This window comes from Equus quagga, chromosome 13, assembly GCF_021613505.1.
Source record: "Equus quagga isolate Etosha38 chromosome 13, UCLA_HA_Equagga_1.0, whole genome shotgun sequence".
Lineage (NCBI taxonomy): Eukaryota > Metazoa > Chordata > Mammalia > Perissodactyla > Equidae > Equus > Equus quagga.
In genome coordinates this window covers 9,692,144-9,720,065 of record NC_060279.1, presented here as the reverse complement: position 1 = coordinate 9,720,065, position 27,922 = coordinate 9,692,144, and the positions used below count along the sequence as shown (strand labels likewise).

General features: G+C 38.7%; 1 protein-coding gene across 5 annotated transcripts in view; it reads left to right on the top strand.

Moving 5' to 3' along the window:
* Positions 1 to 2,208: 2,208 nt before the first annotated feature.
* RC3H1 (ring finger and CCCH-type domains 1) overlaps positions 2,209 to 27,922 on the top strand; it is a 79,144-nt gene continuing 53,430 nt past the window's right edge. For 2 of the 5 annotated variants that reach the window (XM_046680765.1, XM_046680767.1), the window contains exon 1: positions 2,698 to 2,996. The gene's annotated coding sequence lies outside the window, so the exon portion shown is untranslated. Of the gene's footprint in view, positions 2,316 to 2,697; positions 2,997 to 27,922 lie in introns of those variants that run through there. The other 3 variants (XM_046680764.1, XM_046680763.1, XM_046680766.1) reach the window with 3 other exon arrangements.

Below are 27,922 nucleotides of genomic sequence, written 5' to 3'. Positions count from 1 at the left end.
CCAGCAAGCCCCGGGCAGCCAAAGTGGAACGTGCGAAGTTAACTGCTGTGCCACTGGGCCGGCCCTACCCATCCTTCCTTAATCTCTGTTTCATTTGTTGAAATAAGTATGCTGGTATCTAAGGTCTTCTCTAGCCTTAATACAACAAACAGTGCTTTAGGTTGACAATTACATGCACATTCCAGAGTAATATGTAAGCATATGATAGCTTAAAAAATCACTTAGTATAACCTAAAAAAAATGCTAGTCTCAAAAGAGAAAATCGGAAAATACAGTGAAAAATTCATAAGGTATTATTTTAACTGATTTGTGTGTGATCTAAAAAATAGCATTAATGTTCTTTTAGAGTTCATGCTAAGAGAAAAAGTGTATTTGATGCCTTGTCATCCTTATCTGACTTATCAAGAAACTAAAGACTATAATGACATATATATAAAATGGACTTTTAAAAATCCTTTGAGTACCTACTATGTGTACTATGTCCTTTTACATGAAAGCACTCATTTGACTTTCACAGCGGATCAGTGGTGGAGGCCGGGGCGAGAGTCTAAATTTTTAGGCATTCTATATCAGAATTAAATAATAAAATACAAAATAAAACTAAATTGTTTAAATTGTGTGGAAGCTACAAAATAGTGATTTCTAGGCATAAATGCTTATAAAACATTTCAGCTGTTTGTCTTTAGTAATTCATTCTTAATGTGCTGTCTTAGTTCAAGGTATTCTCAAACACTATTTCACTGGATTAAAACAAATTTCACTGAATTAAAACAAATTATACAATTTTAAGAGTTTAGAAGTTTAAATATACATATAATTTAAATTTCAACGTCTTATTTAATCTTATTTATATTAACTCTCAACACCCTGAAAAATGTTACTGTTACATATCAATAATAATAGCAAAAAATTTTAAACAGCAAATCAGGGAAAAATAGACACAGTCTAAGCAACAAATTATTCCCTGTATTTTATATGTCTAGTCTAATTGGGGAGTTCAAAGCATATAAATGACTTCTCATAGATGAGTTTTTATTGTAAACACAGGTGTTTTTTTCAAAGTTGCTCTTCTTTTTCTGCCAAATTTTTCTGTTTAATTATATCATTAAAATGAATTTTGGGAAGCCCCTCCATTTTGAACTTATTTTTAACTGAAATATTGATGAAATAAAAATAAATTTAACTTAAAAATCCTATTTCATAAGGAAACCTTGAAGGAGCTTTACCAACTGAGGTACAACTATAAATAGTTCAAAGAAATTAGATTATCTAGGTTGCTTGTCATGGAAGTTGGGTTACTTGCTTCACCTAAACAGGGAAGTTGGCATGTTTGCCTAGCAACAGCCGCTAAAACCTTCTGTTGTGGAAGGTTCCCTAGGAATGAGAAGGGAGGAGGAGGAAAAGCAGGAGGAACAGATTAGTCTGTTTTTACTAGCAGGGGACTGAGGCCTGGCTATGTGAGGAGGGAAAGGCTATCCAAGAGACAGACTAGGATTAGCACATGCTAACCTAATCCCTCCGCGGTAGCTAGAAATGTGCTCTTTGTAGGACTGGCGTTACTATTTAGTAGGTTGCAGAGAAGGTTACAGATTTAGCCCACTTCAAAGGGAGTAAATTCCAATCAATAGAAAGACAACAGTAGATCTTCTAAAAAGAAGCTGAAATCTGAGGAGCAGGAAGGTGTTAGCCACGAAAAAGAACTCTTCCCTGCTCAGAGTTTAGGAAGGTGTGTGATATATTATTTAAGAATAATATAAAAACACTATCTGTCACAGTGATTGAATTTATCATGTTAAAGGCAGAATATCACTTTTCTTGGTATCGGTGATGTCTGCTCTCTTGGCCAACACCTGCGCAAAAAAAAGGAGATAATACAGAGGAGTATTAACTGGGTACTTAATGAGGACCATCTCCTCTATTCTAGACGACTTATTTTGAAATTAGGACTGTATGGAATGAAAAAGAATTCCATTTCTCTTCCTTCTTAAAAGCGAGGGTTGGCTAAACTGAATTGTCTTTAAGGGGTCTCCCATTACCCCAAATCAAAATGGCTTCTTTTCCATAAGGGAGACATTTTCAATGGTCACAAGGTTAGCTTTTAGATCCAGGGGCTCTGATACGGGCTGAATCTTTTCCCGTCCCCCCCCGCCCGCCAGATAGCTCTCATTGTTCACCGAGGCCTGGAGGGACGTTTTGGAGCAGTGAGCGTCCAGGCTTTGGGCTGTTGCACCGCGCGGGGAGGCTGCACTCTTGGGATTCCGTGAGAGGGGCGACTGGGGCAAAGCTGGTGGGATCGAGAACCTGGATAAAACCAGGTAAGGACAAATTCTTCTGGGGGTGGGGCTGCGGGAGGGGAGACGCGAAAAAGGAACAAGAGTCGAAGGACCAGAGCTGAGAAGCTAAGGGGGTCGAGGTAGTGCGGGATTCGATGGAGGCGTCAGAAATTTTCCAACTGGCCTCGCCGCCTGGCCAGCCGCCGCTGGGCGCGGAGGCGCAGGGGGAGGGCCGGGCGGACGGCAGCCCCAGTTCCCCGGCTGCGGGCGTGGGTGTTCGCCGGGCCCGGGCGCTGCGCGGCGGCAGCCTCCCCGCCGGGCGTTGGAGGTCGGTGACTCAGAGCTTTGGGCCCGCGCCCGCCCCGCCCCTCCGCTTGCCCCGCCCCCGGTAGGAGGAGCCTCGGCCGCGTCTCCGCCCCAGTCTCCGGGGCGGGCCGCGGCCCGAGGAAGAGGAAGGGGACGAGGACAACGAGCGACGGGGCGGAGGAGGAGGAGGAGGAAGAGGAGGCAGAGCAACAAGATGGCCCCTGCTGCAGGAGCAGCCTCAGCAGCAGCAGGTGGGAGCCCCGAGGCGGCGCTGGTGGTGGCGGCGGCGGCCGTGGCCCGGCGGCCTGGGACAGAGTCAGAGTCGACGGTGGCAGCGGCGGCGGCGGCGGCTGCCTTGGCGGTGGCGACGGCCGCGGGGACTCGGAGCTGAGAGGAGCTACTGCTCGGACCAGCGCGGTGAGCGAGCGGCGGGCGGCGGCGGCGCGGGGAGCGGGGCGGCCGCGGCGCGGCGCGGGCGGGAACAATAGGCAGCTGCGGCGGGGAAGGGGCCGTCCTCGCCCGGCCTCCGCTCCTCGGCGGTGGCGCCCGCCCGCCCGGCTCCAGGCCCCGCCGGCCACCGAGGGGCTTGTCACTGGCCGGCGTCCTTTAGGCCTCAGGCCTCCGCGTGCAGCCTGGAGCGCCTGCCGGGTGGGGAGGCCGCGGGGAGGTGCGGCCGCCGCCCTGGACCGGGGGAGGGCGAGGGAGGCTTCGGCCAGAGGGAGGGGGCCCGGGGGCTGCCCGGCTCCGCTGTTCCTGCGGGGGTCTCGGCCGGGAGGGAGTGCGCCCGGGAAATGCTTTTCGGAGCCCGGCTCCGTGGGGGTGGGGGTGGGGGTGGGGGAGGTGAGGGTGTCTGTAAACAGGCGCCGCCTCTGCCTCCCGGCCCCTCGGGGCTGCTCCCTCCCCCGGGGGCTGCTTCCTTCCCTAACCCTTGGAGCGCTCCCCTTCCTCGGCTAGTGGGTTTTATGATGTCTGTTTCCCTAGAGCTCCTGGAGATCGAGCCAGATAGTCTTCTTGCTTCCTGGTGGCGATAGGGAAATTGTGTATGCAGGTGCCTTTAAAAAAAAAATTTCAGTGCAACAATAACAAAAAATACCCAAGGGAAAATGTGACTATCCGTGAAGGATAGAGAGGGATGGAAGGCTAAGGGAAGTTCCCCTTTAAACCTCTCTGGGCTTCGGTTCTCTCTAAACATCAATTTTGCCCACGTCCCAGGTGAGAGTGAAACAAGGGCCCTTTTGGGAGCGGTAAGAATATAAGTCTTGACATCCCAGAATAGTCCGTGAAACTGGAAACAAAGCGGCTTACTGGCAACGCGAAGACAAATTGGACTGTTTGACGAGAACTTTTCTTCAAACGAACCGCTTTGAATTATTAATATGCCGCATAAGAAACAACATTTACTAGTCTAAAGTGGACCTAATGAGGCATTTCTTCAAGACACAGAAGTGGTTCATCTCCAGGCCAAAACTTCCTGTGTCCTGTCTCATGTTCTAATTGTGCCTTTCAGTAATTTGTCCTAAAATTGTTCAAGACCAACCCTTTCCTCTGACTTTGAAATTGGATTTGTGAAGCAAATTTTATAAGATTTCAGAAGTTTTTTATAATTCAAAAACTAGAAACAACTGTTCTGTTTCGAATGTTTAGGCTTATCAAGAGACAGCTCTTCCTTCGTAGTATTTGCCCTATGGTAATGGTGTCTCAAACTTCAAGAGTTAACAACTATTTCTCCTAAACCTAATTTTTCAAGGCATCTACCATGTCCATTTACAAGTGGGGCGGGGGGGAGGGGAGAATGATTTAAGTTATTTTTATTCCAGTTTCTACCTAGGTGTGCAGAAATTTGTATTAAAATTGTTTGGATGCATCCAAGAAGATTGCTTTCCGCTATTTAACATTCAGTTGCATGGTCCATCTAGTTTGTGTTCTTAAAAGGAAGATCGACCTGTGCTGAGAAGATGCCAGTTATCTTTTACTCATTTTTAGGGTAAATTTCTGATGAGAATTGCCCATGTCTGTCGTAATTCGAAGTATTTTCAGGTTATGTGAAGTTTAGTGAGTGGTTCTAGTCCTTAGTGCTTCCATAAGAGTTGACAGTAAATAAACTTGGAACTGAATAAACATGGAGGTTGAACTATCTTATTGTTTAGGAGTGAAGTACAGTGGGTGAATATGAATGACTTTCCTTTTATGCCTAGCGTAAATAATGTTTTGGATGTTTTGACTTTTTAAGTGGCAGAGAAAGAACAACTTTTCCATGGTTCCTGCTAATGTGAATTTTCTGGGTATAAATTTCAGAAAGGACTCTGTTAAGTGCTTAAATCCCTGATTTTTTTAATGCTATATTTTGACAGGTCAGAATGCAAGTAAAGTCTATATTGTAATGATACTTAAAATTGTCTGTGACCCTAAACCTGTTAGAACAATTGTAGTAACTTATGAGTTTGTAAATTCTAAGTGGTTAGTGTGCTTTGTTATGAAAAAGTATCTCATCGTGTTGTGTCAAGGACTAATTTACCTCATACTTAATACCATTTTCCTGAAGGAAAAAAAAAAGATTTTTAAGTGTTAAAGTTTTGTGTTTGAAATTTATGGGTTGAGTCTGGGTCCCTATTTCTGTTTAATATGGAAAAATCTCTTAGAAAATTCTGTTTTCATTTGTGTCAAAATGGTTTTAAGATGTGATTTCTCAATTGTCATATCTTCAATGTCAATGTTTATTCTAATTATTTCAGTTCAGATTTTCTCAAGTAATATTTAAGGATTTCCTTCTAAGAAGTTTTGGGACCATAGCTTAAGAATTGGATTTTCATTTTCTTGGTAATATTAAAAGTTAATATGGTTGATTCATTTGCAGAGATTTAAAAAGTTTTTTTTGTGCATAAAAATTAAAAAACGACAGTTTTTCAGAGCATATTTGCTGAATGAGTAAAAACATTTTAATCCTCCTAGTTAGGCTGTAATGTTGGTGGTGGTGTTCTTACTTTATATGTGAAGAATCTGAAGCTAGGAGAAGCTAAGTGTCTAGCAAAAAGGCCACATAATTAATAGGTAAAAGAGCTTACTCAAACCCAGGTCTTGTGACACAAATTAGATGCTTTATCACTGCCACCATATGTCTCAAGGTTAAACTTTGAAGCGTCTCCTGTATTGACACATTTCGTTTTGACTGTGAACTGTGTTTTGTAATACTATACTTGCCTTTAGCCCCAGTATCCTTTCTGTTATCATTATTTGTACCCTGCCAAATATTCACTTATAAATTTGAGAAAGTATTTATTCATGTCAATTACAAAAGGAAAACAAAAGAAACGCTTATTTTTGCTTTTAGCAGATCTGGAATGCTGTAAATATAGAAACTCATACCATTTACATAGGACAGATTTGTGATATTGCCGTAATTGTTTCATAGCTTTAGTTTGTTATGTAAGCGAGTACCAAATTATGTCTTTGAAATACTTTATGAAAATTTAAAAATGACTTTAGTAACATTCGCTGATGTTAAAGTTGGATCAGCTGACATTTGAAATTCTGCTTTTATAATTTTTTTTAAAGCCATAGACTGTTTAGAATTCTGCAGCATTTTTAATCTCCAGATTTTAGGACTTGAAATGGAGTTTGGGTCTAAGGAATCTACTCTTGCATTTATCTTGAAAGTGCTTGGCACCCAACGAAGTGAAGAATAAACTGATAAGTGATCCTTGTTTGGTGGACACCTCGGAGCAGGATGTTCCTTGGCAGGGTGTACTGACCTGGTTTAGCTTTGGCCCTGTCGTTGCTCAGGAGTTCAGGTATTCTCGGGGGTTGGATTCAGATGGATTTAAATTCTCAAGCTGGCCTGCATCTAAACAATCCAGCAGATTTCAAAATCAGCCTGTTCCATAGGATCCTCTTTAAGATCTCCTTTTCTTTTGTTTAATCCTGGAGTCTAGGCTGGATTTGGACTAGCCTTGGAGGTTATAGTGTAAGATTAATTTTGTGAGGCATTTATGCAAAGGCATGTTGTCACTCCAAAATTTCTTAAGGTAGATTCTATACATTTTCAAGTGTGAAGTTTACTAATCTGAAGTAATGTTGCCCCACATCCCCACCACAGTTAACCTTAGCATATTTATTTATATCCATTATCGCTCAGACTTGTGCCTGTTTACTTATTATATAATATTCTTGTTTATTCTTTATATAATACTGGACACTTCTTATCAGTTCATAGTGTTTTCCTGATTGGTTGAAGGTCAGGAAAAGAATCTAGTAAAAAATTTGAGTTCACCTTGCGTTAACAGTTGAGCTGACTGAAATTGTGTTCTGTCATAGAGGAATAAATGTTTTAAGGTTCATTTATATACTTCTTTGAGATTATTTACAAATGTATGCGAGAGCAATATTCTTTTGATGTTTGTCAAGCATTTTAGCATTGATGTCAGTACACACCTCACTGATTATTACTGTGCGTATGCGGCAGTAGTTTACCTTGTAATGCATTTTATGTAAAAACCTCCAAGATCTAAGTAGCATTTGGACATGGGTAGCAATATTTTTGAAGAAGAGTTCTAACGAGGTCAATTTTATCTATATATTTTAACATAAACTTTTTTGGTTGAGGTTCAATTCATGTAACATAAAATTAACCATTTAAAAATAAACAGTTTAGTGGCAGTACATTCACAATGTTGTGTGACCACCAACTCTAATTCCAAAGCATTTTTAATACCCCAGAAAGAAACTCTGTACCCTCTTAAGCACTTACTCCCCATTCCACCTTCCCCCTAGTCCCTGGCAACCACCGTTCTGCTTTCTGTCTCTATAGATTTAATGTAAAATTATTTTGAGCCAGGATTGAGGAAGAGTACTATGTATAGTTGAAATTGCAGAAGAAACTTTGGGATATGATTGTTAGGGATGAAAACCACTTCATTCTTTGCATGCTTTGCGAAGTACTGTTGGCACGCTGCCAGGGACTCTTTATGGAAGAAAAGTCTAAGTTGCAGCAATGTGCAGTTTTAGTCTTGATCATGCCAAAGGAGTTGTCCTCAAACTCTCAGACTCATTTCTATTTCCTCGTTGGGTTGTGAGAATTAACTAAATTTTAATGTTCTTTGCAAATGTGAGCAACTAATACTTATTTAGTCTGTTGCCTACAAATCGTTTGCCTTTGGGTTTTTTCTTAACGTATAGAAGAAACTTGGATTTATTTGAGATTGTATTGGGAAATGATTGTTAGATTCAAACTCGCTGATGTCCGTGAATCTAACTTTATGACTATTTTATTCAGCTAATCTTTGAGAATATTTAGAGTTATGATTTGCCTGACACTCTGCTTTTAAACCTTTGTTGAATACATCTTGCAACCTTGGTCTTGGCCCTATCCCTGACTCGCCACAAATATAGACACTGTTATGGAAGCAATTGGTTTGTAGCACTTTTTGTTACTTTAGTTGGTTGATTGAGGGAGAAAACAATTAAGACTCTTTCTTTCTGGAATAAAATACAATGAAGTTGGACTTTTGTAAATTAAGAATTGCTGCTAACTTTGAAGTTTCAGTTTTGGGCTTTGGAAATATTCTTTTATCCTTATCTTAAATTCAAAATGATGCTTCCCCTAATTAAATTGAAATCTGAAAATTTATGATGAGGAGTGAAATACAGCTTTCATGCTATTAGTAAAGATTTGTAGAGGGTTACAGGAGATCTAAGGGAAAAAATTTGAATTTTGTTACTAATCTCTCTCCTTTTAGGGAAAATTTAATTAATGCATTTATTGTAAGAATAACTTAAAAACTGATGAGAAGGAATTATGTAAAAATATTTAGAAGTCAATGCAGTAAAATTCCTGCTTTTCTTTAGTAGTGTCTTTTTTCAGGATTACATCAGCTCTCCCTGAATGTTTATATTTCTGTGTTTTTATGTATACTTCGTTAGCTTTTGATAGCAACATTTATTGGAAAACTAGTGTACTAAATAAATTTAATCATAAGAATAACATCTTTAGGGACTGGCCCCGTGGCCAAGTGGTTAAGTTCGAGGTCTCCGCTTCGGTGTCCCGGGGTTTCATTGGTTGGGATCCTGGGCGAGGACATGGCACCGCTCATCAGGCCACGTTGAGGCGACATCCCACATGCCACAACTAGAAGGACCCACAGCTAAAGTACACAACCATGTACTGGGGGGTTTTGGGGAGAAAAAGCAGGAAAAAAAATCTTTAAATGAGATGATGTTTAGGGATCTATGCTTGAAAATATGGTTTAGTGGAAATTTTTGTGAATGAAACAGGATCATTATATTCTTAGCTTCATTACAGAACAGTATTTCACCAGTCTAGGTCCCAGTTTAGAATAAGTTGGCAAAAGACCTTTAATTGTCACAAAGTTAATGAACTAAATCTAAGGCCCTGGCTTAAACTCTCTTGCTTTGTACGTAATTCTAAGTTTGATTATCTGTTTTCTGATCCCACAGCAGATTAAAAGGTGCAAATTAGATGTGGGAGTAGAGGCACTATAGGTAAGATGGACAGCAAGGGGAGCTGACAGGAGAAAAAATACATTTGCTTGGGGCATTTTTTTTTTTTTTTGAGAAAGATTAGCCCTGAGCTAACATCTGCTGCCAATCCTCCTCTTTTTTCTGAGGAAGACTGGCCCTGAGCTAACATCCATGCCCATCTTCCTCTCCTTTATATGTGGGATGCCTACCACAGCATGGCTTGCCAAGTGGTGCCATGTCTGCACCCGGGATCCAAACCTGTGAACCCTGGGCTGACGAAGCAGAATGTGCAAACTTAACCACTGCGCCACTGGGCTGCCCTTTAGCTTGGGGCTTTTTAATATAGGGACAATACCTCTTTAGATTCTGAGTGTATCATTAATTATTGTATTGTGCTATGTAACCTATTGTTCCTGATGATAAATTCATTGTGGGAGAATTGAATTATGTTTGTAATTTTGGGAATCATAAAAATATATACAGGGTAGAGTAGAGCATATATTTTTGGAGTCAGATATATCTAAGTTCTCGTCTGTTATCACTTAAACTTCATGATTCTTCATTTCTAAAAACAGAAATGGTAATACCTTCCTTTAAGGATTATTTTGAAATTTAAATAAGATAACATGTGTCTTTAGTATTGTACCTGACATATAGTACCCATTCAATAAATGCTATTTTCCTCCTTAAATTCTGTTTAACAATCATTTAAAGATACTCTTCTAGAATATTTGAAAAAGTTCTGTAAAATGTTAATATTCAAGCTACATGTAAACTTTGTACATATAGTTTAGGATTAACTGTATGTGTACTTTGGGAGTGGTGGTCAGAAATGAAATACCATTCTCATTTTCTTCCCACATCAGTCTTTCATTAATATGGACTTGCACTATTCAATACCAGCCAGTAGCTACATATAGTTATTTATTTATTTATTTATTTATTTATTTATTTATTTATTGTGAGGAAGATTGGCCCTGAGCTAACATCTGTTGCCAGTTGTCATCTTTTTGCTTGAGGAAGATTGTCGCTGAGCTAAGGTCTGTGGCAATCTTCCTCTATTTTATGTGCGATGCCACCACAGTGTAGCTTGACGAGGGGTGGTAGGTCCATGCCCAGGATCCAGACCTGCCGACCCTGGGCTGCCAAAGTGGTGCCCAAACTTAACCACTACGCCACCGGGCCAGCCCCTGTGATAGGGCTATTTAAATTTAATTTTTTTGATAGACTTAGTTTTTTTAGGGCAGTTTTATGTTTACAGAGAAATTACACTGAAAGTACAGAGTATCCACATACACCTCCCCCTACAGTTGCCTATGTTAACATCTTGCATTAGTGTGGTGTATTTGTTATAATTGATGAACCAATATTGATAAGTTGTTATTAACTAATGCCCATAGTTTACATTAGGGTTCACTTTTTTTGTTTTGTTTTTTCTCCCCAAATCTCCCCAGCACATAGTTGTATATTTTTAGTTGTGGGTCCTTCTAGTTGTGGCATGTGGAATGCCGCCTCAACATGGCCTGATGAGTGGTGCCATGTCCACGCCCAGGATCTGAACCAGTGAAACCTCGGGCTGCCTAAACGAGCGTGTGAACTTAACCGCTCGGCCACAGGGCCAGCCCTGGGTTCACTCTTTGTGCTGTGCAGTTCTGTAGGTGAGATGGTCTTTTTTCACTTTGCAAGGTATGTGTAAGATTCTTCCGTGTCTTTTCATGGCTTGATAGCTCATTTCTTTTTACTGCTAAATAATATTCCATTGTATGGATAAATTTAAGTTTTAATCAATTAAAATCAAATAAAATTAAAAATTTAGTTCCTCAGTTGCACCAGCCATATTTTAAGGGCTCAGTAGCCACATGTGGCTAGTGGCTACTGTTATTGGAAAACACAGACACAGAACATTTCCATCATCTCAGGAAGTTCTGTTGAAGAGTGCTGATATAAACTATAACCCCAAGGTCCAGTTCTCTGTTTATATTTGCTCTCACAAAGAACCTACCTATTTATTTACATAGCCTCAATTTGTCTTCAAGCCCATGTTTTCAATGCTTTGTCGCTTGTGTGGCTGGCTACCCTAAACTTGACATAATTTAAAATCCTTTACTGTCCCAAGAACCAGCCTTTCCAAAAGTGTCCATTATAGTTTGGTTTCCTAGGTTTCCTATCAGGGCAACATCTTTTACTCCCCTCTTCTTTGATCCTAAAATCTGGAGTCATCTGTTTCTTTCTTATTTTTCTCTAAACCTTTTGAATATTTATCAAGGATGTACAGATCTCAGAGCTAATAAATGGCAGAGTTGAGATTAGAATGTAGATCTCCTTAGTCTGATTATTTCTTGGGATCCCTGCTAGTTGGGGGGGATCACTTTTGAAGTTACAATCACTTTTGCAGAGATTATTGGGAACTATTTGATTGTATACTATGTAATTTAAAATATTTTTAAATCAAAATTATTAGGCTATAGCTATATATATTTAATACATAATAGTGATGTATTCTTATTCTTTAAACAATTAGAATGTTAAATGCAGAAGTTTATCCTGTTTGGCTAATTTCTCTCTATAATTCAATTATGATGGAAAAATACTTTTTCCCTCCATATTTGCCCCATTTTAAAGATTTATTTTTTTTATTTTTTCCTTTTTCTCCCCAAAGCCCCCCGGTACATAGTTGTATATTCTTCGTGTGGGTCCTTCTAGTTGTGGCATGTGGGACGCTGCCTCTGCGTGGTTTGATGAGCAGTGCCATGTCCGCGCCCAGGATTCGAACCAACGAAACACTGGGCCGCCTGCAGCGGAGCGCGCGAACTTAACCACTCGGCCACGGAGCCAGCCCCCATATTTGCCCCATTTTAGATAACAAAATTTAATTTCCAGTACGAATATGAATTGGCTGGTAAGGGTGGATAGGACTTAACATTGTTGGCACATACAAAATTCTCTCTTGGCACTGATTTACATTTGGATTCTCTTCAATCTACACTTTGATTTGTAAAATCCAAATTGATTACTACATGTACGTATATCTTCCTAAACTCATGTTAAAGTTTCCAGAGCTGGGAAAATGGAGAGCCTCATGTCAGTCCTTTTGCTTTTCTTTTGAGGTAAACTACACCTCTGCTTCTGCTGAAATTAGCCACACTGTGTATGATCTTGATTTGACCTTCTCTGTATGCCGGTGTTGCTTGCACAAAAGTCTGTTTTTGTGGAGACATTCTGTTAAAAAGTAGTAGTCTTCCATATTTAAGTACTGTACTTAAAAAAAAACCCCTGGATTTTAATCATCATTTTGAAATGCTTTCCCTGTAATTACTGTTTTTAAAACCCATGTTTTATGTGTCAATTTTTACTTTAATTACCCCATTGATAGCAGTTTTTGAACCGTTTTGATTAAAACTGTCACTCTCTGCTTCAATCTAGCCTGTCTTTAAATTTACTGAAAACTTAAAAAAGTAAATATAAGCCTCTCCATATACTTAGAAAAATTGAGTTATGGCTTCTTGGATTGACTCATTTGATCTGAGTCAGTTTTTTCAGAAATGTCATTTTATTATGTAGGTCTGCTGTTGATGAAGACCGGCTCATAAGGGCATAAAAGCCCCTTCCAATTTATTCTCTTTCTACCATTATAAAAAAAAAAAGATGCTTTTTCCTTTTTAAAGATTTTATTTTTCCTTCTTCTCCCCAAAGCCCCCTGGCACATAGTTGTATATTTTTAGTTGTGGGTCCTTCTAGTTGTGGCATGTATGATGCCGCCTCAGCATGGCTTGATGAGTGATGCTGGATCTGAACCAGCAAAACCCTGGGCCACTGAACCTAACCTCGCAGCCATGGGGCTGGCCCCTGAAAAAGATGGTTTTCTGAAATAAGAAAATCCTTAGAAGAGAAAATGTAATGTTTAAATCTCTTTAAATACATTTAAGAGTAGCTTGGAATATTACAAAGCCTAGAACAGATAATATTCTTATGAAAGTATCATTGAATATTGAAGTATTAGCACCTATTCCCCTAATGATTGACATGCATTAGTTAAGTCATTGTACTCAGAGGGTTAAGATAAAACTTTAAGCATCTTCTTAGGTGCATAATGACAAAATGGGGAGGGGGTGGAGGGGAAAGAAAGGGGGAGCAAAATCCTATCAAACAATCTCCATATTTGAAAGAGATTTCAGGTTTAATTGATGAATTTTTAAGTCTTTTTTGTTTTTAAAATACTTTATTTTTTTAGAGCAGTTTTAGGTTCACAGCAAAATTGAGAAGAAGGTACTGAGATTTCCTGTATACTCCCTGCCCCACATATGCATAGCCTCCCGCATTATCCACATCCACAACCAGAGTGGTGCATTTGTTACAATTAATGAACTTACGTTGACACTTGAAGTCCGTAGTTTACATGAGGGTTCACTCTTGATGTTTTACATTCTATGGGTTTGATCAAATGTGTAATGACACGTATTCATCGTCATAGTATCATACAGAGTATTCTCATTGCCCTAAAATCCTTTGTGCTTTGACTATTCATCTCTCCTCACCTAAACTCCTAGTAACCACTGATCCTTTTACTGTCTCCGTGGTTTTGTCTTTTCCAGAATGTCCTACAATTGGAATCATACAATATGTAGCCTTTACAGATGGCTTCTTTCATTTAGTAATATGCATTTAAGTTTCTTCTGTGTCTTCATGGCTTGGTAGCTCATTTCCTTTTAGCACTGAATAACATTCCATTGTCTGGATGTACCACAGTTTATTTATTCATTCATCTTCTGAAGGACATCTTGGTTGGTTGCTTCCAAGTTTTGGCAAGTAAGCACAAGACCCCCCACTACAAGAAATCCTCAAGAAGGCCTTCATACCTGGGGGGGGGAAAAGGGAGAAAGGGGTTACAAAGCATGGATAAATAGGTAGATAGAATAAGAGCAGGATAGCAAATACTCAAGTATAGCATTAAAGACAAAGGGAAGGAAAACACCAAAAACGAAGATAATCTTGTCATTTTAACCACAAACTCATAGCACAAGATGGAATAAGATCTGAGAAAAACAACTTAGGAGGGGAAGAGAGAAGGTACTGAATCAGTTTAGTCTAAGGAAATAAGAGGCCATCAGAAGAGGGACTATCTTATCCATGAGATTTTGAATACAAACGTCATGGTAACCACTAACAAAAAAACAGAACAGAGACACAAATAATAAATAAGGAGAAAACAAACAAACACAACATAAAAAACTGCATAACTGGACTGGTAGACCAAAATACACAGGGCAAGAAACAAAGGAAATGCAGGAGAACCGGAAAACAAGTGATAAATGGCAGCATTAAGCCCTCATATATCAATAGCCACCCTAAACATAGATGGATTGAATTCACCAATAAAAAGACAGAGTGGTGAGATGGATTAAAGAACAAGACCCAACAATATGCTGCCTCCAGGAACCACATCTCAGCTCTGATGACAAACACAGGCTCAGAGTGAAGGGATGGAAGACGATACTCCAAGCTAATGGCAAACAAAAGAAAGCAGGTGTTGCTATACTTATATCAGACAAAGTAGACTTGAAGAAAAGACAGGTAAAGAGAGACAAAGAGGGGCAGTATATAACGATCGAAGGGATATTACATCAAGAAGAAGTAACACTTGTAAGTATCTGTGCACCCAACACAGGAGCACCAAAGTACATAAAGCAACTATTAACAAACCTAAAAGAAGATGTTAATAATAACACAATAATATAGAGGACCTCAACACTCTGCTCACACCAATATCATCCAGACAGAAAATCAACAAGGAAACAGCAGACTGAAATGAAAAGCTAGACCAATTGGACTTAATAGAAATAAATAGAAGACTCCATCCAGAAACAGCAGAATACACATTTCTTCTCAAGTGCACGGGGAACATTCTCAAGGATAGATCATATGTTGGGAAACAAGGTAAGCCTCAATAAATTTAAGAAGATTGAAATAATAGCAAGCATCTTTTCTGATCACAGTGCTGTAAAGCTAGAAATTAATTACAAGAAAAAAGCTGAGAAAAGGACAAAGATGTGGAGACTAAACAACATGCTGTTGAACAAGCAATGGATCATTGAAGAAATTAAAGGAGAAATCAAAAAATATCTGGAGACAAATGAAAATGAAAACATACCATACCAACTCATATGGGATGCAGCAAAAGCCGTATTAAGAGGGAAATTCGTTGCAATACAGGTTCACCTTAACAAACAAGAAAAATCACAAATAAGCAATCTCAAATTACACCTAACTGAATTAGAAGAAGAACAAACAAAGCCCAACATCAGCAGAAGGAGAGAAATAATAAAAATCAGAGCAGAAGTAAATGCTATTGAAACAAAAAAGGCAGTAGAAAGGATCAATGAAACAAAGAGCTGGTTCTTTGAGAAGACAAATAAAATTGACAAACCCTCAGCCAGACTTACAAAGAAAAAAAGAGAGAAAGCTCAGATAAATAAAATCAGAAGTGAAAGAGGAGAAATAACAATGGATACCACAGAAATACAACAGATTAAAAGAGAATACTACAATAAACTATATGCCAACAAAATGGACAATCTAGAGGAAATGGATAAATTCTTAGACTCTTACAGCCTCCCAAAGCTGAATCAAGAAGAAATAGAGAATCTGAACAGACCAATCACAAGGAAAGAGATTGAAACAGCAATCAAAAGCATCCCAAAGAATAAAACCCCAGGACCAGATGGCTTTCCTGGGGAATTCTACCAAACTTTCAGAGAGGATTTAATACCTATCCTTCTCAAGCTATTCCAAAAAATTAGGGACGATGGAATGCTTCCTAACACATTCTACGAGGGCAGCATCACTCTGATACCAAAGCCTGACAAGGACAACACAAAAAAGGAAAACTACAACCCAATATTGCTGATGAACATAAATGCAAAAATCGTCAACAAAATATTGGCAACCTGAATACAGCAATACATCAAAAAAAGTCATACATCATGATCAAGTGGGATTCATACCAGAGACACAGGGATGGTTCACCATCCGCAAATCAATCAACGTGATACATCACATCAACAAACTGAGGAATAAAAACCACATGATCATCTCAATAGATGCAGGAAAAACATTTGACAAGATCCAACAGCCATGTATGATAAAAACTCTTGACGAGTTTTGGCAGGTATAAATAAAGCTTTTATCAACATCCATGTGCAGGTTTTTGTATGCACATAAGTTTTCAACTCCTTTGGTTAAATATCAAGGAGAGTGATTGCTGGATCATATGGTAAGAGGATGCTTAATTTTGTCAGAAATTGCCAAACTGTCTTTCAAAGCGGCTGTCCCATTTTACATTCCCACCAGCAGTGAATGAGAGTTCCTGGTGCTCCACATCTTTGCTAACTTTTGGTGTTATCTGTGTTCCAAGTTTTGGCTATTCTAATAGATGTGTAGTGGTATCACCTTGTTGTTTTAATTTGCATTTCCCTGATGACATATGATATGGAGCATCTTTTTCAATGTTTATTTGGAATATCGTATTATATAGTTGGACTTAGACAATAGCCTTTTCAGATTAGCTTCTTTGTCCTTATCTTTTTTTTCCTAAAGATTTTTTATTTTTTTTTTCCTTTTTCTCCCCAAAGCCCCCCGGTACATAGTTGTATATTCTTCGTTGTGGGTCCTTCTAGTTGTGGCATGTGGGACGCTGCCTCAGCGTGGTTTGATGAGCAGTGCCACGTCCGCACCCAGGATTCGAACCAACGGAACACTGGGCCACCTGCAGCGGAGCACACGAACTTAACCACTTGGCCACGGGACCAGCCCCCTGTCCTTATCTTTTTAATCTGCCACTTCAGTTTTAGCTTTACTTAGCTTTTAGATATTTTTAAGGATATGCTTAATTTTGGAGGCATACTTTCTTCTAAATCTTTAGTACTAATATTAGTATTAAAAAACAGGGGGCTGGCCCTGTGGCTGAGTGGTTAAGTTTGTGTGCTCCACTTTGGTAGCCTGGGGTTCACTGGGTTGGATCCTGGGCAAAGACCTGTGTACCGCTCATCAAGCCATACTGTGGCAGCATCCCACATAGAAGAACTAGAATGACTTGCAACTAGGATATACAACTATGTACTAGGGTTTTGGGGAGAAAAAAAAGGAGGAAGATTGGCAGCAGTTTTTAGCTCAGGGCCAATCTTCCTCACCAAAAAAAGCATATCTTAAAAAAAAAAAAATATATATATATATATATATATAAAACATCTTGTGGTGATTGATTCTGCTCTTTGTCTTAAGTCCCATTGCCATTCGGCTTTATCTTTTATGTGAATTGTCCCACTCTATCTTTACAAATATTAAACTTGCCATAATCAGGCAGAGTAGTGGTTTTTTTTAGTCATTCAACAGTTACTGAGCAAATATTATGTACCTGCAGCATACAACAATATGGACTTTCTCTTATAGAAAGAGCATGGAATATATTGGGAACATCAGAGGGGTAGCTAATACAGACTGGGCTATAAAAGACTTCTTTTTTTCTTGCAGGGGAAGATTTGCCCTAAAGTAAGACCTGTATCCAAACTTTCTCTTTTTTCTTCTTTTCTCCCCACAAAGCCCCAGTTCATAGTTGTGTATAGTTGTAAGTTCTTCTGCTGCTTCTGTGTGAGCCACCACTACAGCATGACTACTGAGAGCTGAGTGATGTGGTTCTGCACCTGGGAACCGAACCTGGGCCGCCAAGCGGAGGGCTAGGAACTTTAACTGCTAGGCCATCAGGGCTGGCTCTAAAAGAAGATTTCTTGAAAGAGCTTCCTGAGCTGAGTGGGATTTAAAGGATAAGTAGAAGTTTAGCATTCCAGATTTAGGGACTCCTTGAGCCAAGCAAGACCTAGAGTGAAAAAGAATATATCATGTGCAGGGAAACCTTCATACTTTTGTTCCCAGAGTATAACATATGAGGCAGATGGTGATGAAAAATAGACTGGAGAGGTAGGTGGGGCCACATCCTAGATATCTTGTATGACATGTTCAGGCACTTGGGATTGATCCAGTTAGTGTGCCATCTAAGATTTTTGTTGATGCTTGTTTTTTAAATTGAGGTATAGTATACATGCAGTAAAGGGCAAAATCTTAGGGGTAATCTTGATGACTTCTTACATATATACACTTGGGCAGCTACCACCCAGATCAAGATATACAATGTTGCTAGCACCTAAGAATTTTTTCAGCCCCTTCCTAGATAGTATACCCTTACCACGCTTAGCATCGCCTCCCACCTTTCCTAACAGTTATTCTGACTTCTGTCGCTATAGGCTTGCTGCCTCTTCTTAAATGAAATCGTATGTCACGTATTCTTTTTGTTCCCTTTATAAATTAAATCCTACAGTGGGTGCTATTTTGTACGTGGCTTTTGTTCATTATGATTTGTATGAAATTCACCTGTATTATATGTAACAGATCATTTTATTTTTATTGCCGTATAGTATTTCATTGTATGAATTTATCACAGTTTATCCATTATTCTGTTGATGAAAATTTGGGTTGTTTCCAGCTTTTTATTAATAAAACTGCTTATGAACATTCTTGTATATGTCTTTTGGTGGACATATGTAGTCATTTATCTTGTATAAATACAAGAGAGTGGAATTTTTGGGTCATTAGTAGGCTTTTGTTTGGCCTAAGCAGATATTGCCAGTTTTCCAAAGTGAATCTACCAGTTTACACTGCCATGAGCATTGTATGAGAATTTTATATCCTCAGTTCCTCTTTAATACTTCGTATTATTGGTTTAAAAAATTTTAGCCATTCTGGTAGGTGTGTAGTGGTATCTCATTGCTGTTTTAAATTCTCATGAATAATGATACCCTATAACTCTTCAATAAGCATACCATATGTTTATTGGCCATTTGGATATCCTCTTTTATGAAATGTCTGTTCAAGTCTTTTGTCTTTTTTTATTGAGTTGTTTGTCATAGATGAAAAACATAGGTGAATGACCAGAAGCCATCTGTGAGGAGGGTGGAGGAAGGCAAGAACAAAGCTAGAGGCAGAGATCAGTTAAAAGGTTACTGTGTGATCCAGATGAGAGACTGTATGCTCTACGAGAGCAGGGACTTCATATTGTTCAGGGCGATATCTTCAGATCCTAAGACATTGTCAGGCACATAGTAGGTGCTCAGTAAGTATTTTTAGAATGAATGAATATGGACCTCAATCGGGGAAGTAGAGATGGAAAGGAAGATAGACATGAAGGAGATAATAAATATTTTAATAGGGATAGAAGAGGATGGAATCTAGGATGATTACCAGGTTTCTGTATGTACATTTAGTTGGATAATGGTGTCACCAAAGAAATGAAGACTACAGAAGGAATTACCAGTTTAAAAATAGAGATAAGTTTAGCTACCATGTGACTTTGGGCATATTTCCTGACATCTGTGCTCGACTCTAAAAGTAAGCTATAATGGTGCTTAATAGGGTCATTGTGAGGACTAAGTGAGATAGGCATTAATCTTAGTGTTTTACAGGCACTGGCACATAGAATGTACTCAAGGAAGGTTAGAGATAGAAACAAACAAAAGTCCTTGTCTTTATGGAGCTTAAATTTTAGTTGTGGTGGGTGCGCACTGTAACAAAATAAGTAAAACTTAGCATTTTGGATGGAGAGAAGTATTACGGAGAAAAATTAATCAGGAAGGAGAGAGGAAGCACAGTTCATGTGTGATGGTAGTGGGACTGCGTTTGAAGGATCAGTGTTAAATAAGGTGATCAAGTAAGGCCCTCCCTAAGGGAATTCACATATTAATGCCTGTAAGGAAATGGGGAAAATATTCAGGGTTGAGGGAAGAGTGGGACAAACTGTTTGTAATTTTTAAGGTAAGAAATCAGGGCTCCCTATTTTTACCAAAGAGTAGAGTGTGATGTTAGTACGTTGATCTGTTTATTATGCTTCCTCGGTCGTTGGGTCTATCTCAAGCTTTTCCCTCCTGCCTGCAACACACACATTCTACACCAACCCAAGTATGAATTTAATCTCTAAAAGATCATTACATGTTTTGGAGGAAGTGTTTATGTTTAATTCTGATATACTAGCAACAAATCAGTAGGCTCTCTTAACAGTATCTACTACTTGGGAATCCGCAAAATATCTTCTTTCACAGTTTATATACCCATTCCAAACCACTTTTATGTATATAAGGAAGATACATTGTAGCTGTAAACTTCTGTGTTTCGAGTCCATGTAGCAATTTGTTCATTCCTTTAAATGCCTCAAAGTGAAATTTTGCTTAGGAAAACAGTCTAGAAATAATTCTAAAAATGGAAAATGCATCCATACTTTTTTTTGGGTAGCATTATTTTTCAAGTATGTATCATTGAAAGTCACTGTGACTTTGTTTTCTGGAAATAGTTTGAGTTCTGTCAGGCATGTTCCGTAAAAATAGTAATGAAAATGTCCTTAAGCCTTGGTCAGTAGATTATGGGGATAGTACATTTTAATAGTACCAGTGTTGTTACTTGATTGTTGTTAAGTATGTAAGATTATATCTTTAATGCAAAAATTCTTAGGTCAGACTATACACTCATGTATCACCCAACCATTGCAAAAGAAGTATGTTGCATTTGCAGCTTGCCTATTCTGAGTACATCTGCTTGTTTTCTCTTTGTTGCCAGTCCTCAAATCAGTCAAAGCCCTGTGATGGCCACCAAGTGCCACAAGGAAGTCTAAAAGGCACAAGCCCCCTGGAAAAAAGAAATAGAAGCAAGTAAAAGGAAAGAAGTGGGAGCTATCAGTGTGACACATATGCTGCTTTGTTTTCTTGAGTGAAAAGGGGACTTTTTGTTCTCAAGTTTTGTTACTGACACCTGGTTTTTTTCTTTCCAGTTCAACACCAGAAATCTGCATTCAAAATCCAAATGTCATCACTGCTCCAAAAATGAGTGCAATGAAGGGTAGCTTCCTAAACTGTGGTCAATTTAACTGGAGTGCTTTATCACAGCTTTAAAAAAAAAAATGTAGAAAAAAATCTTACAAATATAATGTTAAGTGAAAAAAGCCAAAATACAAAAGAATATGTACTGATGATTCCATTATATAGAGTTTTAAAACAGGCAAAACTAATCTGTAGTATTAGGAGTTAGGCTATTAGTGACCTTTGAGGAAGAATAAAGGAGTAATGATGGGAGGAATGGTGACGGGACCTTCTGGGGTGCTGGTAATGCTGTATGTCTTGGATATACAGGTATGCTCTCTATGATAGTTCATTGAGCTGAACGCTCTTGACCTGTATACCTTTCTGTATGTATGTTATTCTTGAATACATTTAAGTGTCTTAAAATATATATAACATTAAGGTTCATTTTCTGTTTTAGTACCCTGATTGTTTCTCAGTTCCAATAAAATGTTCCTTGTGGTTCTCTTCAAAAGAAATAGTTGCTATAAGCTGAATTTGTTTTTTTAAATAAAGTAGTAGGCTTAAACAGTTCCAGAGTTCCTGTACTAAATCTACTTAATTTGAAACTAACCTTGCACAAATTAAACCTAAAACAGACACCATTTAATTTAGATCTTTATTTAGGACTGACTAATAAAATGATTACTTTTAAGAAATGTAATTAGGGGCCGGCCTGGTGGCACAGCAGTTAAGTTGGCGCATTCCACTTCGGCGGCCTGGGGTTTGCTGGTTTGGATCCCAGGCGCAAACCTATGTACTGCTTATCAAGCCATGCTGTGGCAGACATCCCACTTATAAAGTAGAGGAAGACGGGCATGGATGTTAGCTCAGGGCCAATCTTCCTCAAAAAAAAAAAAAGGAAGTATAATAAAATTATAAGTGCTGAAAGTTGGAAGACATTGTATTATTGTGGAAAAAGTACAGTTTGGAGTTGGACAAATGTGGGTTCAAATTATGACTAGACTACTAAATTAGCTGGGTAAGTATTTTCAGTTTTCTTGCCTGCCTTCATCAGTAAAGTAGAGTTGATATCTACCTCAGAAGGTTGTTGGAGGGTTAAATGAGATAATCTACAGGTGCTTGGCACTCAAATCCCACTCCCCTTTCCCCGAGTTTTGGGATGGAAGGGGATAAGACTTGGGGAGTATATTAAGATAGTGAGAACTTTATAGTAGGTGGGTAAAAACAGGTACAACTTCCTGAAGATGACTAAGGTGGTGATGGTAAGGAGAGTTAAGTCTTTAGATTGTAACCAGTAAGACTAACATCTAACTTAGGCGCGTATGAATTATTATCAATATTAAGAGTTACTGATGCTGCTCTGGCACATTGGCATGGAGGACTGCTACATGGGTGACAATTTAAGTGTATTAAGTTGAAATATAATAAAAAAATTTTCGATTTGAATTGAACCTAAGTGGTCCATCTTTTTAAGTCTAGAGGATTTGTTGTCCCTGCCGTGCTCTGAAAATGGTAACCATTTGGGTGGACTTGAAGGCTTTTCCCTTTAGTTATGGAGAACGTGTGCTGCAGGATTAAGGAGCTAAATTTAGGCATGTTGTATTTGTGAGGGTGCTTCAATATATTAGTAATTTTTAAGGCCTTAAAAAAACAGGATAGATTCACTCTATTAGGAGGTTGTAATTCCATTGAGAGAGCCTTTCAAATTCCAGTGTCAATGTTACATTCAGTATTACTGTTTTCTCAAAAGGCTATGGTGAAATTTATGAATGTAAAATTATGTCATAATTATATAAACAGTTATCAGATATCTATTATTGAATAACAAACCACCCCAAAACTTAGTGGCTTCAAACAACAACCATTTTATTTGCTTACAATTCTGAGCAGTTGGGGCTGGGTTTAGTTGGGTGGTTCTGCTGCTCGTCTCCACTAAGGCCGGTCATGCAGCTCCAGTCATCTGACAGCTCAGAACGGGGCTGATTGTTCTGTGGATCTGAGCTAGGACAATTTTTCTCTATTCTGTTGGTCTCACCCTTGGAGGCTAGCTCAAGTTTCCTCACTAGTGGCACCATGTTCCAAGAGAGTAAGAGTGGAAGCTGCAAGGTCTCCTGAGGACTAGACTCGGGAGCTTTCCCCAAATCACTTCTGCTGCATTGAACTGTTCAGAGTAAGTCAAGGCCACCCAGATTCGGGGGTGGAGGGAATAGACCCCTCTCTTGATAGAAAGAGTAGCAAAGTCAGATTACAAAGGGGCATAGCTACAGAGATGGGAGGAATTGTGGCCATCTTTGCAGACTATTGCAACAAATGATTAAGAAACCTAAGGAGAAAGTCTTATAACAGTAAAGTTAGACAAACCTGCATCTACCTCTTACTGGCCGTGAGACCTTGAGCATTTTGCTTAACTTTTCTGGGCCCTGATTTTCTCAAGGGTGTAATCATATTTTGCAAGGAATTAAAAGATGCACTTTAAGTTTTTAGAATATTTTTTGACCCATAGTAAATTGTTGTTATTTTAGAACTTACCGTTCCTTTAAATCTCCATTTGCTTATATTGCACACCTACTACCTGAACCTGTGATGGTCCTCTTCAAAGATGGGAATGCCGGCACAGCTTTCTAATAAGTGATGTCCCAGAAGCCTTCAGATAGATAAAGAAAATTGAAGGTTTTGCCCTCTATGTTTGCCAGCTTTGATATATTGAGGCTCATATTTGCTCATATCATAAGTTGTTTGCTTAAAATAATCAAACTAAAACTTAGATTTTATATTTGGGTACGTAAACCTTGAGGTATCTCCCCACCTCCCTCTCCTAAAGTGGAAATGTGTGTGTGTGTTTATTCATTGTAAAGAGGAACTATCAAGATTTTTTAAAATTGCATTTATCCTTCTTAAACTAATGAATATTAAACTATTTGGGATATAAGAATACTTGGATTTTTAAGCTTTTAATATCTGGTTTATAAGTTTTTGTTTTATAATGTTTAGGGAAGAAATAATCTAAAATTGGCATCACTTGCTAACAATATTAAATTCAGAGTTTATATTTTGGTCACAGAGAGTTTGTCATGTTGCTGATGTTAAATGTCTTTTTTATCTGTTGTCTTAAGGTGGAAATAAGATGTTTGATTTGCTATCAATCTTTCTTTTCTTTTTTTTTTTTTTTGAGGAAGATTAGCCCTGAGCTAATATCTGCTGCCAATCCTCCTCTTTTTGCTGAGGAAGACTGGCCCTGAGCCAACATCCGTGCCCATCTTCCTCTACTTTATATGTGGGACGCCTACCACAGCATGGCCTGGCAAGCGGTGCCATGTCTGCCTGCAGGATCCGAACCGGCCAACCTCGGTCTGCCAAAGCGGAACATGTGAACTTAACCACTGTGCCACCTTTTAAATGTATTGAGACTTGTTTTATAGTCTGGCATATGGTCTATCTTGGAGAACATTCCGTATGCACTTTAAAAGAATTCTGTTGTTGTGTAGCATATCCTATGGGTGTCTTTTAGGTCTAGTTGGATCATAGTGTCATTTATCTTTTGTATCCTTGTTGACGTGTGCATGCTACTCTGGATGGTAAAGCCCTAGCTTTCTTCCCCTAGCAGCTTTCCATTAGCCCAGTTGACTTTCTGTTGGAGAAAACGTAAATACTCCAGCTTGATAGGTTTGCTAATGTGTATTGGCTGACTTCTGTATTAAAACCATGGAGAAAACAGCAAGAGAGAGAAAAAACCCCAAAGATATTTTCTGATTTTAAAGAACTTACAGTCTAGTTATAACCTAGCTCTGCTCTGTTGACGATACCAGTGACAGGAATACCAGTTAAGAAATTGTCACAGTAATCTAGGTAAGAGATGGTGGCCTAAACTAAGGTATGGGGAATGGATTAGAAGGTTTCAAGAAACATTAAAGAAATAAAATGAATAGAACTTGGTGATTGATTAGATGAGGAGAAAGGGTTTGAGGAAAAGGGAGTAGTCAAGGATGATTCCTCATGCTTCAGTTAACAGGTAAAGTCACTCAATCATTGACATAGGGATCAAAAGGTTTGGTAAGGCTGAGATAGTTTGAGACCCTAGGTGGATATGCGTGACTAGTAGACAACTGGTTACATGGCGCTGGCACTCGAAGAGAGGTCTGAACTTGAGACACACGTTTGGAAGTCATCAGCATCTCATTGGAAAGTGAAAGCTGAAAAACAGATGAAATCACTCAGGGAATTTTTTGAGAAGAGAATTGAGGAGGGAATTCTGAAGAATCACACAAACTCCCAGGATAGGCAGAGAAAGAAGCCCTCAACAGAGGCATGCAAGGAGTGGCCTGCCAATTAGAGGAATACCTGGACATGCCATTATAGAAGCCAAAAAGGAGCAGCATTTGCAGGAGTATCTGGTCAACATTATTAAATGCTGTATAGAAGGAACTGAGACGTGACCACTGAATTTCATAAGAAAGTTGTTGATGTGCTTCTTAATAGTTGTTTCAAAATAGTGGTTGGCGTAAAATGGTGGTTTGAAAATGAAAGGTGAGGGAGTGGAGAACAGAGGCTGGAAGACAGGGGCAGAGATGGAATGACTTTGTTTTTTTTAGTTAAATAAGACAAGTTGGAAGTAGAAATGTTTTTTTAGCTCCCCTGGACAAAGATTTAAGCATGCCAGCGGGGAAAGAATTAGTAAAGAGGGATGAATTGAAGAAACGGAACATCAGTGCTGCCCCTTAAAATGTCTCAATTTTGTTGGATTCCTCAGGAGTCCATAGATTAGTATTTACCAATCTGAAATATGAGTATATGAGGCACAAGTTAGATTTTCTTTTCGGTGTCAACATTCTCCCACATTGAAGATTGAGTATTTGCCAATCAGATTTGTCGTTGTGTCTCAAAATAACTTCTGGGGACATGCGGAGTCAGCTTCCTCCTACAAAAGAAGCCATTACTGTAGTAGGAGACAGATTTCAAAACGTGACCTGAAAAACCATTTAAAGTCTTGCTAAAATATTTGATCTAGTCTTCAGAATTTATTCATGAATCTTTTGTTTTGGGGCTGAGTTATCTTTATGATTTAGAAAAGAGCTTTAATTAAGAAGGAGACATCAGTTTTCACAAAGAAAACAACCAGTTTCAGAAATCTGCATTTAATTTGAAAGCAGTTAACAAGATAACAGATCAACTAAAATGCCTAGTGTATTCCACAATATTCCTAATTTTGGTTATTAGTTCTCCTTAGGTCCATGATATTTGGACCACCACTAAATGGTAATGACATATTTACTTACTTGACAGTATATGTAATATTCAGCAGAGTATTAATGCAAAAATCGAAAAAATAACCACTTGCAGTTTTGCTATAATGGATAAGTTTTCCCTTAGTACCTCACAGTTCCTTTAAAGATCATGCTCTTTTGAGTCTGGCCTTTTCGTTCTCCCACCTCTGTAATAACTACTGATGTCCTCTCCGGTGTAGCACTTTTACACCCAGTACGTAACTTTGCTGTGTAGAATAGAAACCTGGAGCTTTGAACTGTGTACACAGAGTTAGAGACTGTCATTCGCTTTCTAGAGAGCTGTTTCAATTTCAGATCAGGCAGCTTCTCCATGAATGGTTTTATCCTTCTTTACTGTTTTCTTCTCCTAAATTTGGCATTAGGGTGGAGGTATAAATGTTTCTTTTTGTCCCTGCAAACGCTAGGAAAGTAAGCCACCTAAATTAACCCTTTGCCGCTTTCTCAACCCTTCTTTATCAAGTTCTATTTTTCAGGGTTTCCCCGTCTAAATCAGAAGCCCTTCTCTTTATACCTGTCCAAAGTATTTGTCCATTTGTACCAACATTAGCATATTAAATTATTTATATCCAGGATGTTGTGTACAATATAGGGTTACAGTTCAATCCATATATTTGGGGAAGAGATCTTTTACAGTCAAAATTGGGTCTTTCTTCACAGGATATTATTGCGGGAAAAACCTTGAGCCTCCTCAAAAATCTCAGACTAGTTTTTCATCCATAAATTGATACTCTGCTGAGGATTATAACACTGAGTAATGTTATAATAAGTCACTTATTTTTCTTGTTTTTGTTTCCTGCTTTTAGCTTCATTTTTCAAGATAGTTAAAATTTTTCTCTTCTCTGATGTTGCCCTGCCTGTTGGTTGCTATGGAAGTGTTCCAGAGAAGTGGGAAATTAAGTTAAGGCCATAAATAATAAGTTAAACTCATCTCTCGGGGTAGAGTCGGGTAGGGCAGGGTGGGAACAGATCCAAGATTTTCTTACAGACAATAAGGTTTTGTTTGATGTAATATCTTTCTCAGGGCAACTTATATTTAAAGTTCAGATAAGAGCTGAGTTTTAGTCTCAGCTCGACAATTTATTACCTTTGGGCAAGTTATTTAATGCTGCTGAAGCTCAAGAGTTATCTATAAAATGGGCATCATAATGCCTCAGAGGAGTGAGTGACTGGCCCAGAGTAGAGCCTTGATACTTTCATTTCCATGTTTCTCCCTCTAAACCAGAGGCAGATAAAGTGAAGCTGTAATAGAAGAGATGGTAATAAATTTTTAACAATTTTTTAAATGTCAATTTGTAATATATTTAAATGAAATTTTCAAAACTATATATTTAACTATTTAATAGAGCTATTGCCGTACTCATAGAACAAATCTGAATAGTGTCTTTATATTTTAAAATTACCACATTTAAAAGTTTGAAAACTAAGACTTTCTATAAAAAGTCTTTAATGACTCTTTTAACAGCTTTATTGAAATACAATTTACATACTATAAAACTCACTTAAGTGCACAATTCACTATTTTTTAGTAAAGACAGTCCAATTTTAGAACATTTCCATCACCCCTAAAATCTCCCTTGCCTTAATGACTATTGACTTTCATCTGTAAGGTGGCACAAATTATAGGATTTAAAAGTAAGCTTCAGAGTTAGGCTGGCCTGAGTTTGAATCATAGTCCTGCCACTTACTAGCTCTG